The sequence below is a fragment of the Tursiops truncatus genome, chromosome 3, assembly GCF_011762595.2.
Source record: "Tursiops truncatus isolate mTurTru1 chromosome 3, mTurTru1.mat.Y, whole genome shotgun sequence".
NCBI classification, from domain to species: domain Eukaryota; kingdom Metazoa; phylum Chordata; class Mammalia; order Artiodactyla; family Delphinidae; genus Tursiops; species Tursiops truncatus.
Window position 1 is genome coordinate 153299494 of NC_047036.1, and position 12178 is coordinate 153311671.

At 36.9% G+C, this 12178-nt stretch overlaps 1 protein-coding gene across 7 annotated transcripts in view; it reads right to left on the bottom strand.

Annotated features, from left to right (window-relative positions):
• The window catches only part of CNOT6 (CCR4-NOT transcription complex subunit 6), a 67306-nt gene that overhangs the window by 41888 nt on the left and 13240 nt on the right, over positions 1–12178 (bottom strand). The gene's annotated exons all lie outside the window — the stretch shown is intronic.

Below are 12178 nucleotides of genomic sequence, written 5' to 3' on the forward strand. Positions count from 1 at the left end.
AGAAAGATAAATCTCTACTAGTAGAACTAGATTATCCAAGAAATTAAGGTTCCTAATTTTCTGGTAGAGGGCAATGAACAAGGAAGACAACTTTTGAGGTTCTGATGACATCTATTTACTTCTCCATAAACTGAACATATTCATGAGCACTCAAAAATTTGCATTCAAGTTTAAGCAGTATAGTGACTTGAGAAAAGCTGGGATTATCCTGGTCTAGGTTAAGAGCCCTGTTTTGATAAGTAATTTCATTCTAAAGTGCCCAGAATCCTTTATTGCTAAATATCAGGAGACAGAAAGAATCTAATTAGTGCTCTCTGAAATGAGAGGGGTGATTAGCAAGCACTAAAGAGATCAGGTGTAATCACGGTTACCTACAGAGAGATCACTACCTCCATATTTGCAGATTCAGAAAAAAACCCGAAATCTTGACTAGATCTCTAAAACTCTGACATCGTAGAAGAAATAAGAATTACAGTTGATCTTCATTACTCCTGGATTCTGTATTTGCAATTTGCCCACTCCTTCAAATTTATGTGTAATTCCCAAATCAATTCTTACAACGATTTCACAGTCATTCACAAATATGCGCAGAGTAGTAAAAATTGGAGTTGCTCAAGTTTCCAGCTGAGGTCCAACAAGGCAACACTCTTTCTTCTTGTTGCAGCTCTCACAATGTAAACAAGTATCTTTTTCACTATTTAGTGCCACAGTTTTTGCATTTTTGTGCTTTCTAAGTGATTCTGATGTATAAAATGGCCCTCAAGTGTAGTGCTGAATGCAAGGCTGTGTGATGTACCTTAGATAAAGCATCCTTCAGGCACAAGTTACAGGGCTGCTGGCCATGAGTTTAATTTTAATGAGTGACAATATACATTAAACAAGGTGTCTTTAAATAGAAACACACAAAACAGCTTAAGTATTGATCAGCTGACAAAAATGTTACCACCAGAGGTTCATAGGAACCTAACTCTTTATTTCCTCTGGGAGTAATGGTTCAGTATTTGCTAACTCAGGTAGTTATATAGAACATAACTACAGCGAATAATGAGAATCAACTATAATTGGAAAAGGTGGTAATTTGAATTTTTCTCCAGTCACAACTCCTGATGAAGTTCAAGACTAGGATTTCAGGCTCCTAGCAAGGGAAACTGCAACCTCACAAAAGGAAGACTCTGTTGTAAGATTTGGAAAGAAACTAGATTAAATTACACAAAGGGTGCTAAGGAAAACATCTGGCAGATTAAATATAGCAATAATGCTTAGTTTAAAAATAGCAGCGTTGACATGGGAGGAAATGAACTTAATGCACCAAGTGTTAAGTTCATATGAGTTAACAAATGGAAGTTTCGATTGATAAAGGAAAACACAATTACAAAGGTACATACACATCTGTTGAACTGTGGTGGGAAGGAATTCATGTCCTCATAGCAACAGAGAGATGCAGCTTGTTCAAATTAAACAGATCTAATAAGTAAAAGATTATACCTGAAGGTAATAAGCCTAGAACCTGAGGATGGAAAGACTAAGGCCAAATATTAGGAAGAAGACAAAAAGTGAGAGAAAGGGGAGAATGTTAGTTCAAAACAAAATGACCACCACAGTGTGATGTAGAAAAGAATGACACATTCAAAGTCAGGGGACTTACATTTTACAGTTCTGTGCTCTACCACTAAGCAGCTCTACCACTTAATAACTGCCCTTAAGAAAAGAAGATGTTTAGGGGCTTCCCTGGTGGCGCAGTGGTTGAGAGTCCGCCTGCTGATGCAGGGGACACGGGTTCGTGCTCCGGTCCGGGAGGATCCCACATGCCGTGGAGCGGCTGGGCCCGTGAGCCATGGCTGCTGAGCCTGCGTGCCCAAAGCCTGTGCTCCGCGGTGGGAGAGGCCACAGCGGTGAGAGGCCCGCGTACCACAAAAAAAAAAAAAAAAAAAAGAAAAAGAAAAGAAGATGTCTTTTTGCAAAGCTGAGTCACTAACATCTAAACTAGTTAATCTTACACTTTTCTTAAAAACATAACATTTTTTAGATGAACATGCTTATTAAATAATACAGCACCATTAAAAAAAATTCTATCACCCAGCATAACTACCATTATATCACATTCATATTGTTAATATAAAAAATAAATAGGAATCAAAATGGACTGAACTATACATGCTTCTTTAATTTGATTTAATAAAAGGAAAAATGAAAAACTAATGGAACTATATAGACCTTCAAACTTTTTTTTCTTTTTCTTTTGCTACAAAAGATTTTCTAAAATCCCTCTAAGTTTAAGAGAAGTTCTAAAACACATTAAAGGTTAGAGTCTTTATAGTTTTAACTGCATGCTTCACTTTTAAACTTGACTCCCTATAATAAAACAGAAAGAGATCATCGTTTTACATTTCTTCCCAACGAGTCATTACATTACTTCTGTCAAAATTACAAACGCATATACCATTTCACCTACAAATATATCAGCAGAAATACAAAATAACCTACAAGGTTATTCACTACAACACTGTTTGTCACAGACTGACCATCAGTACTGTACCACGGAAATAAATTACAGTAACATGTGATAGAACATTATGGAGCTAAAAACATATAGGAAAGCTATCTATATACTTATTTAGAAATCGCTCTAAAACATGTTACATTAAAAAAAAGAGCACAGTGCAGAAATATGTGTATAATATACTACCTTTTGAATTAAAAATAAGGTATGGAATAAGAATCTATGTTGTATATGCACAGAAGGATTCCAAAGGGATGCAAAAGAAATTAATAAAGCTGTACGTGAATGGCCACATGCCTGTGCATGCTAGGAGGTTTAACAGGGGGATGAGAGACTTCCACTGTATACTTTTTTATATTCTCAAATGTCCCCTCTTCCTAAGATGTGGTTAACTCTGCCTTCCTCTGACTAACATCATTAACTCAGGAGTCAGCTATTCTAAGGATGCTTTCCATGATTTCCCCTGTTTAAGACAATCTTAAAGATGATAAATGGTTCAAGCTTTCTCCCCTGTATTTATCATGGTTTGATAATTACCTTATTGTGGGAATTTCCTCCTATAGCCTGCTGGATTCCTGAAATCTTATATCCCATCAGAAGTTTCAGAATAAATGAATGAATGAGTGACATGTAAGTGATTCCAATGAGTTCATGATGGCCTCAGAGCCACCATTCAGTATCTGTTATCTCTACTTGGGTTTCCCTCCTCCCCTGTTTACCCACCCCCACTATGAACTTCCATATAGCAGACACCAGGGTTGTCCAGGGGGTGGGGGGGGGGGCAGATGCACAAGCTGATAACATAACTAAAGCTACCTGACTCTGGAGCTACACTTCTCACATTACCAAAACAGAGCCAAATATAATATTTAATTTTTTAAAAAAATCAGAAGTATTTGATCCAGAATTTGAGAGACATGGTCTATCACTCTCCTATGGAAAAACAGTAAGAGTGAATACAGATTACTTTCATGATAAACTCAAGCTTTCAAAATGTTGGAAAATGTCACAAAGTAGAAAAGACTAATATGCAGCCTACAGCCAGGGCACCTGATTCAAAGATCATTTAATGACCAAGGAGTCCAGACCCAAGCCCCTATTTCCTGGAAGGTTCCTGGATGTGGCTCTGGTTAGTACATTCTCCTTGCCCTACACTGCTACTTCAAGAGCCTGGAACAAGTAGTTGTTCTGGAATACAGATGTATCTCAAAACCAGGTAACCAGTGTTGCGCCCATACAATGAAAAAGCAATAAGACCACCACCAAATGAGGAATCTGAGAGTTGTTTGGTATCTGCAGATTCTTTAAGCAGAATTTTCAAATCTGTGCACATCTGGATTTCAGTTTCCTATAACAAGAGAGTAATTTGTTGTTGACCAATCATCCCACTGGGGGAAAGAAAAACTAGGTAAAAATAGAAGAACCCCCCCCGCCCCAAAATGAGCTCAAAAGCAATGGAGGACTACAGAGGCAGCAAAGATGTGAGAGACAAAGAACCTGGAGGAAAGGGAAGCAAACAGAAGTAATGAGCGAGACACATCCCACCACATTACTTCTGGAAGAATATGTTAAATCACAAGCAGTAATGAGCGAGACACATCCCACCATGTTACTTCTGGAAGAATATGTTGAATCACAAGCAGCAGAAGCAAGAAGATGAGGTGAAAGCTGGGGCTGAAAGACTGAGTTGTTGAGCACAACTTTAAGTCCTCTTACACATTTGGGAAGACAAAATGGGAACTGAAGAACCACCAAGTAATTAGACTCTGTTAACCATCAAGATTCCAGTTGGTATCTATAAATGGAATAGGGTTGACCCTGCAGTAAGTCAACTCTTACAACCACTGAACACCAGGCTTAAATGAGATGAATGAATCCCTGATTAGATTAGGGTCACCCACCCATTCCTTTCACAACTGCCTGACAAACACAGAAGCAAATTCACTCCTAAGAAAGAGAATACCATCCAGACCATCAAATTATTCTACCAATTCATATATAATTGCTAGTATTTAATAAAAATTGTAAGACCAAGGGAGTGAAAAACAGAAGAAAAAGAGAAACAACAAAACAGAACCCCTAGGAGATTCAGATACTGGAGTTACCAAACACAATTTTTTTTTAAAATTGATATAGACTTATATTTTCAGCAAGATAGAGTAATATGGACTGGATTTACCCTCCCACCTAAAACAACGAAAAAACCGGACAAATATATGAAAAATTGAGTTTCAGACACTGGACACCAGGCAGCACAGGACAGTGATCGTTGATACATGGGGAACAAACAAGGTGAGCCCTTAAGACTGTTCCAGTTTACTGCTACAGTTTCCAGAAAGTAATGCAGGGAGACAGAAACCAGGTGGAGTCTGGCGATATTATGTAAGTTGAGGAGATAAAGCTGAGAGTCCAAAGATGCCAAGGTGGCTATAGTTCACAGGGCAGAGGGCCAGAAAGGAGAGACTAAACAGATAGAAAGCTCTGGAGATCTGAAGAGAATACTCCCACCCACCCACCCTAAACAGATAGAAAGCTCTGGAGATCTGAAGAGAATACTCCCACCCACCCAGCCACTTTATCACAACTGGGAGGAATTTAGTGCAATTCAGTAATGAGTGCAAAGTGTCCACAGTAAGTCTGAAAGTAGTCTGGGCCCCAGAGATTCTCCAAACTCAGCAGCCAAGGCCCCACACTGAGAAAAAAAAGCTCCAAAAATGGAAATAAAATTAAATAGGATAGGTATAAAAAGAGATGAAGGGAAAAAAAGGTCCAGATAAAAATGAGAGAAGGGAACAGAACCAGAAAGTTTCAGAAAACAATTTCCCACATTGTGAACACTCTGCAAACAAACAAAACACAGAAGAGGGAGCTCGGAAGTTAGAAAAAGTATCCTGAATCACAACTAGAAGTTCAGAAAAACTAAATTTAAATAAAAATGAACAACAGAAAAGTTTTAAGGTCAAATCCCGTAAAAGTAGTTATATATTTTTAAAAGATAGTATAAGAAAAAAGAGTGTAAGGACTAGAATAACTCCCTATAGGCAACAAAAACATAACACAAACACACTCCAAAAACTATCACCTACAATTTCAAAATGAGCTGAAAGGTATTAAGAAATGATAATGCAATAAAAGAACATAAATCAGATTTAGAAAAACTCAGTAAAGGAAAACTAAACTACAAAGAACTTAATAATGCATAACCACACAAGAGAACACTTTTAGAAAAGAGAAAAATTTTTTTAAATCACAAAGGAAAAAATAAAAAAGGATTAAAAAACCAATCACTTTCTTATATACCAGAGATAAACAAATGGAATTTGACATTAAAAACACAATACCATTAGCACCTCCCAAAATGAAATATTTAGTTATAAATCTAACAAAATATGCACATGCTCTATATGAGGAAAACTGTAAAACTCTGATGAAAGCTATCAAAGAACTAAATAAATGTAAAGATATTCCATGTTCCTGAATAGGAAGACTCAACTTTGTCAAAATGTCAGCTCTTCTCAATTTATCTATAGATTCAATGCCATCTCAACTAAATGCCCAGCAAATTATTTTGTGGATACTGACAAACTAATTCTAAAGTTTATATAGAAAGGAAAAAGATACAGAATAGCCAACACAAAATTGAAGGAGAGAACAAAATTTGGATGCTATCTGACTTCAAGACTTACCATAAAGTTACAGTAATCAAGGCTGTGGTATTGGCAAAAGAACACATAAATAGATCCATGAAACAGAGCCCAGAAATAGACCCACATAAATACAATCAACTGATCTTTGACAAAGGAGCAAAGGCAATGCCATGGAGAAAACTCATTTCAACAAATGGTGCTGAACAACCAGACATCCACAAGCCAAAAAAAACAAAAAACAAAAAACTAACCTTACACTCTTCATAAAAATTAACTCAAAATAGATCATAAAACCAAACATAAAACACAAAACCATAAAACTCCTAGAAGATAACACAAGAGAAAATCTACATGATTTGAGTTTGCAATGACTTTACAAACACCACCAAAAGCACAATCTGTGAAAGAAATAATTAGTAAACTGGACTTTATTGAAATTAATAACTTCTGCTCTATGAAAGACACTGTTACGAGAATGAGAAGACAAGTCACAGGCTGGGAGAAAACACTTGCAAAGACATAGCTGATAAGGAACTGTTATCTAATTTATACAAAGAACTCTTAAAACAAGAAAACAAACAACCCAATTAAAAAATGGGCAAAAGACCTGAACAGACACTTGCCCAAAGAAGATACGTACACAGTAAATAAGCATATGAAAAGATGCTCTTAGTCATATGTCATCAGGGAAATAAAATAACGAGATACCACTACACATACCCATTAGAATGGGCAAAATCCAGAATAACAATGTCAAATGCTGGAGAGGATGTACAGCAATAGGAACTCTCATTCATTGCTAGTGGAAATGCAAAACGATACAGCCATTTTGGAAGACAGTTTGGCAGGGTTTTTTTTTTTTTACAAAATTGAACATATTCTCACCATATGATCCAGCAATCGTGCTCCTTGGCATTTACCCAGGAGTTGAAAACTTACATACACACAAAAACCTGCATGTGGACATTTATAGCGGCTTTATTCATAATTGCTGAAACTTGGAAGTAACCAAGATATCCTTCAGTAGGTGAATGGATAAACTGCGATACATCTAGACAATGGAATATTACTTAGCACTAAAAAGAAATGAACTATCAAGCCATGAAAAGACATGGAGGAACTTAAACTCACATTACTAAGTCAAAGAACCCAATCTAAAAAGTCTACATACTGTTTGATTCCAAGGATGTGGCATTCTGGAGAAGGCAAAACTATGGAGACAGTAAAAAGATCAGTGGTTGCCAGGGGTTCAGGGGGAGCAAAGTAGGAAAGAACAGGCAGAGCACAGAGGATTTTCAGGGCAGTGAAACTATTCTGTATGATATGACAATGGTGGATACGTGTCATTATACATTTGTCTAAACCCCAAAATGTACAACACCAAGAGCGAATCCTAATGTAAACTATGAACTTTGGGTGATAATGACGTGTCAATGTAGGTTCATGGATTGTAACAGATGCACCACTCTGGTGGGGGATGTTGACAGTGGAGGGGTCATGCACTGTACTTTATGTCAAAGGTGCCTGTAAACCGAAAACTGCTCTAAAAAATAGTCTAGTAAAAAAAAAAAAAATTAAAAATCAGCAGTTGCGAGGGGCTGAAAGTGGGGGGAGGGTCTACCTACAATGGAGCAGGGGAAGTTTTCTGGGGGGAATGAAACCATTCTATATTGTAATTGTGATGGTGGTTACACGACTCTCTGTCTGTACTTGTACAAGAATGGTACAACAGTAAGGGACTGAACTTACTGTACTTTTAAAAAATTTTTTTATTTTTTTTTAATTTTTTTGCGGTACGCGGGCCTCTCACCGCTGTGGCCTCCCCCATCGCGGAGCACAGGCTCCGGATGCGCAGGCCCAGCGGCCATGGCTCACGGGATCCTCCCGGACCAGGGCACGAACCCACATCCCCTGCATCGGCAGGCGGACTCTCAACCACTGCGCCACCAGGGAAGCCCTGTACTTTATTTTTAAAAGTGATTCTGAGACAAATATGGAAATACTCAAATTCAGAGAATAAATCTCTCTGAAAGAAAAATTAAAGCAAGGGATCAGAACAAATACTAAAATTATAATCCAAGGAAACTTTCCTGAAATTAAAAGAGAAAAAATTGAAACTACACACTGAAAGAGTATATTATACCTGAGAATATCAAGGCAGAACAACCTATACCAAAATATATTCAAGTAAAATTACTTATTTTAAGGGGAAAAAATCCTTTGGGCAAATCACTAATAATGAAAAAAAAATCACACTGTCATCAAGCCTACAGCAAAACTGGGGTAACATATTTAAGACACTTAAGGAAAGAATTCACATTCCCTTAATCCCAAGGAATTTCATTAAACCAAACTGACTCTCAAATATAAACTCTCAAATGAGTTTCTTGCAAGTTGTTATCAACTTGCAAGAAACTCAGAATATTGTTCCCATGAGCCCTTTCTAAGGAAACATCTACAGAACAAGCTTCCAGAAAACCAAAATGATTAGGAAACAAATGAACTGGTAGGAGGTACTGAATATATAGTTACTTGCAAAACTAATTCTAAATGGGAGGGTTTATGCAAGTTAAATGGGAAAGCTGATAGTATGTAATGGCTACATACTATGACAATGTAGATTAAGTACAGCTATTTAATTGGGCAGGTGGATAAAAACTCATATTACTGGCGGTATTTTTAGTTCTGTTATTGTAAGATTATTGTGTAATATGGGATAAAGCAATTAAGTAATTATGGGATACTCAAACTCCAGCATCCCATGACCCTGAGAACTGGGACTCTCAGTATGAAAGAAGATATAGATGTAATTATAAAAAAGGTTAATTAAAACTCCTGTTATTCTGAATTTGAGTCAAAAATAGTATATTTTCTTAAGATATTTTAATTTTAAATATACAAATATATTTTATAGCTTTAAAGATATTTTATCATAAAAGTACGTATATATTTTTTATCACATCTTTCATCATAAATGTATATAACCACATACATATATGTCAAATTTCCTAGCACTGTCCAGTGAAAAGACCTACAATGACCAACCCAGTAGCAATGAGCACTCCTAGCAATAGATATTATGGTCTTGAAATAGCATTTCCAAGTAAAACAACCAATTCTTCCTTGGGAAAAAATGACATACTTCATGTTTGAGGCAGGAAATACAAGATGAGGCAAGAAAATCTTGCCATTTAATCTTTCCAGATAGCAAGGAAACTACCAAAGACAACTAAGGTTACATCAAAGAACCCAGAAGTCATTTAATGAATCTCTCCCATTTGCCAACAGCAGGACAATTTTAAGCAACAAAGTAAGAGTAATCATGACAACTCATGGCGTATGTTTGAAACCAAAATATACTAGTTAATAATGATACTTTAAAAATCTAATTGGTCACCCTCAAAGGACAATAGTTTATCCTGAAAACTAGTAAATAAAAGGAAAGAAATAAGCATTCTTTTCTGCCTTTCCTATACAAATTGTACCTTGAGTAATCAATTAGTAAATGAGGGAGTAAATCAACTATACTCCAATATAAAATAAAAATTAAATTTTAAAAAAATGAAGGAAATTATCTCTTTACAGATGCAGCTCACGTAATTAAAAAAAAGACAGAATACCGCTATTTTGCAACCCTCAAAGAATTAATGGCTCTAGGCACTGCACTGAACATCAGTAGGAAAGAAGGCCTTTTTACCTTATCTGCCTCCTGAAGTAAAAGGACAATACCACATACACAACACAACCTTCAGTCCTGTCAAGGGTCTTAAATTCTGAGTCTGATCAAGCCTCTGCATCCTGCTGCCCATATGGATGAGAAATATGTTGAAATGCATGTAGCAAAATATAGACTGTGGGGTAACAACAGGTCAAACTGCTCAGGTTCAACAGATAAGTTGTAAAGAAAAGGATGGAGGGGGAACATGTAAATTAAGACACATCAAATAAAAAAGGGGAGGACTAAACTAAAATGCTTAGGTGTACATAACTTGGTGTTAAAACTATAAGGAAACGAGTGATTACTATAAAAGTCAGGGTAACAGTTACTCTTGGGGAGCAGGGAAGGGCTTATGATTGGCTGTGGTGTGGAAGGGGTTCTGGGATAAGTGAAAAACTTCTAATTCTTGACCTGTGTATTATAAGGCTTCTGGCCTTATAATAATTCACTAATATATCTGTGTGGTTTTCTTGAGGATTTTTTTTTTTTTTTGACTGCAGCACGCAGCTCTTTGGGGGGTGGGGTGGGGGAATCTTCGTTCCCCAACCAGGGACTGAACCCGGGCCCTCGGCAGTGAGAGCTCAGAGTCCTAATCACTGGACAGCCACGGAATTCCCGGTTTTCTTTATCTCTGTTTCATTTTACAATAAACAAGGTTTTCTTTAAAAAGTAAATGATTAATAGTCATTTGGCTTATCTGATTACCTCCAAATGGCACAAGGATCTAACCACCCATCTCCCTAGAACCAGAAGAGTATATTAGATTACTGCAGGTCCAGGATTCAATGACCTCAAATCCCTGGAACTTTATATCACAGATCTTAAGGAACTGATGCTAGAGCATATTCATGAAATAACTGTCTTAGCATGAAATGAACTCAGCCTTGAAAATTTCTACACACAGGAGTTTATGTATTAGGGATTGACTAAGACAATAAAGTGACCTTCCTGATAGTGGCTTTAATTATAAGGTCTTGTTCCACAGACCTATTCAATCAATAGTTTATCCTCCATGATACTTGGTAAAGATAAGACTTTGTTAAGAATGTTACTTTAGAGGAATCTCTCCTCTTCCTTCCTATCTTGTACACAGATTTCTTCCCAAAGTTTAGAGTAAGCAGAGAACAGTGACTCAAAATTGCCAAGGAGTTCCCAACATGAGGTAGAGGGAGGAGAGAGTGAAGAATCCCCTTAACCTCAGACATACAATCTCACTGACCCAAGTGAGCACTTCCTAGATTACCTAAACTTTCTAGAAGCAAAGGACTTGTAATTCAAAAACTGCTAATACAGACTGAAAAAAAAGAAAAATATAGTTAAATACCAATGCGGCAGAAATTAAAAGGGGAAGTTGGAGTGGTGACTGCCTGTGCTTCAAAGGCTCCCCTGACATAGAAAATCAAATTTGACAGGAGAGGCAAAAGAAGAGAGAAATTTCACTCTCCATCACACCATACCAGCTCTCCAAAAATCGAAGAGGGAGAAAAGGAGAGACCCATGTGGGCACCGACCTCTACTATGGCTGCAGAGGAGGGTGTTTAGGTTTACTCAATAGATTAATCAGAACTTTTAAGCTGACAAGGGAGAAATACTATCATCATTACTTCCTTTTTGCTTTCTGCATAGCACCCTTCTGCTTAGACTTGGCAGTTATATTTTGTCTATTAGTTATTTACACTGGTTTATTCCCTTCTTCTCACTCCCTAATATGCCATAAGCTTCAGAATGAAAGAGGATATGTTTTTTTCATCTATATATTTTCCATATGCCTAGTATAGCACCTGGCAAAATGTTTTACAAATAGCATATACTCAGTATGTTTGCTGCATTAATTAAAAAAGAAAAATCAAGGGCAGTCAGGTGAAAGAAGAGAAAACTTGATCTGTATTATTTCAGAAGGCAAAACCAAGACAAACTAGAAGGAAAGTATGGGGAGGCCAACATGAACACAAACTTTCTTTAGCACTGGTTGCCTTGAGAAGTAATAATGTCCCTTTGCCACTTTTGAAGATTGAATTAAAGGCAGAAGGGAACTTTGAGAGCTGTTCCAATCGCTTTTAAGATTTTGTTTCTGAATAAGGCTGTCCCCAGAGACTAAGACTGAAAAAGCAAATGAAGAAAATAAGGAGAAACAAATCTATCCCAGAACCTATAATAGAACCGGCATTTCCCACTTCATTGGAAACCTGTAATTTGATAATGTAAAAGCTCTATCCTACTTTATTAGAGAATTAAGTATCAGAACAAACCTTTGTACACTAGGCATTTCACATGTGTTATTTTCATTCCATCCTTGATATTATTATCCCCATT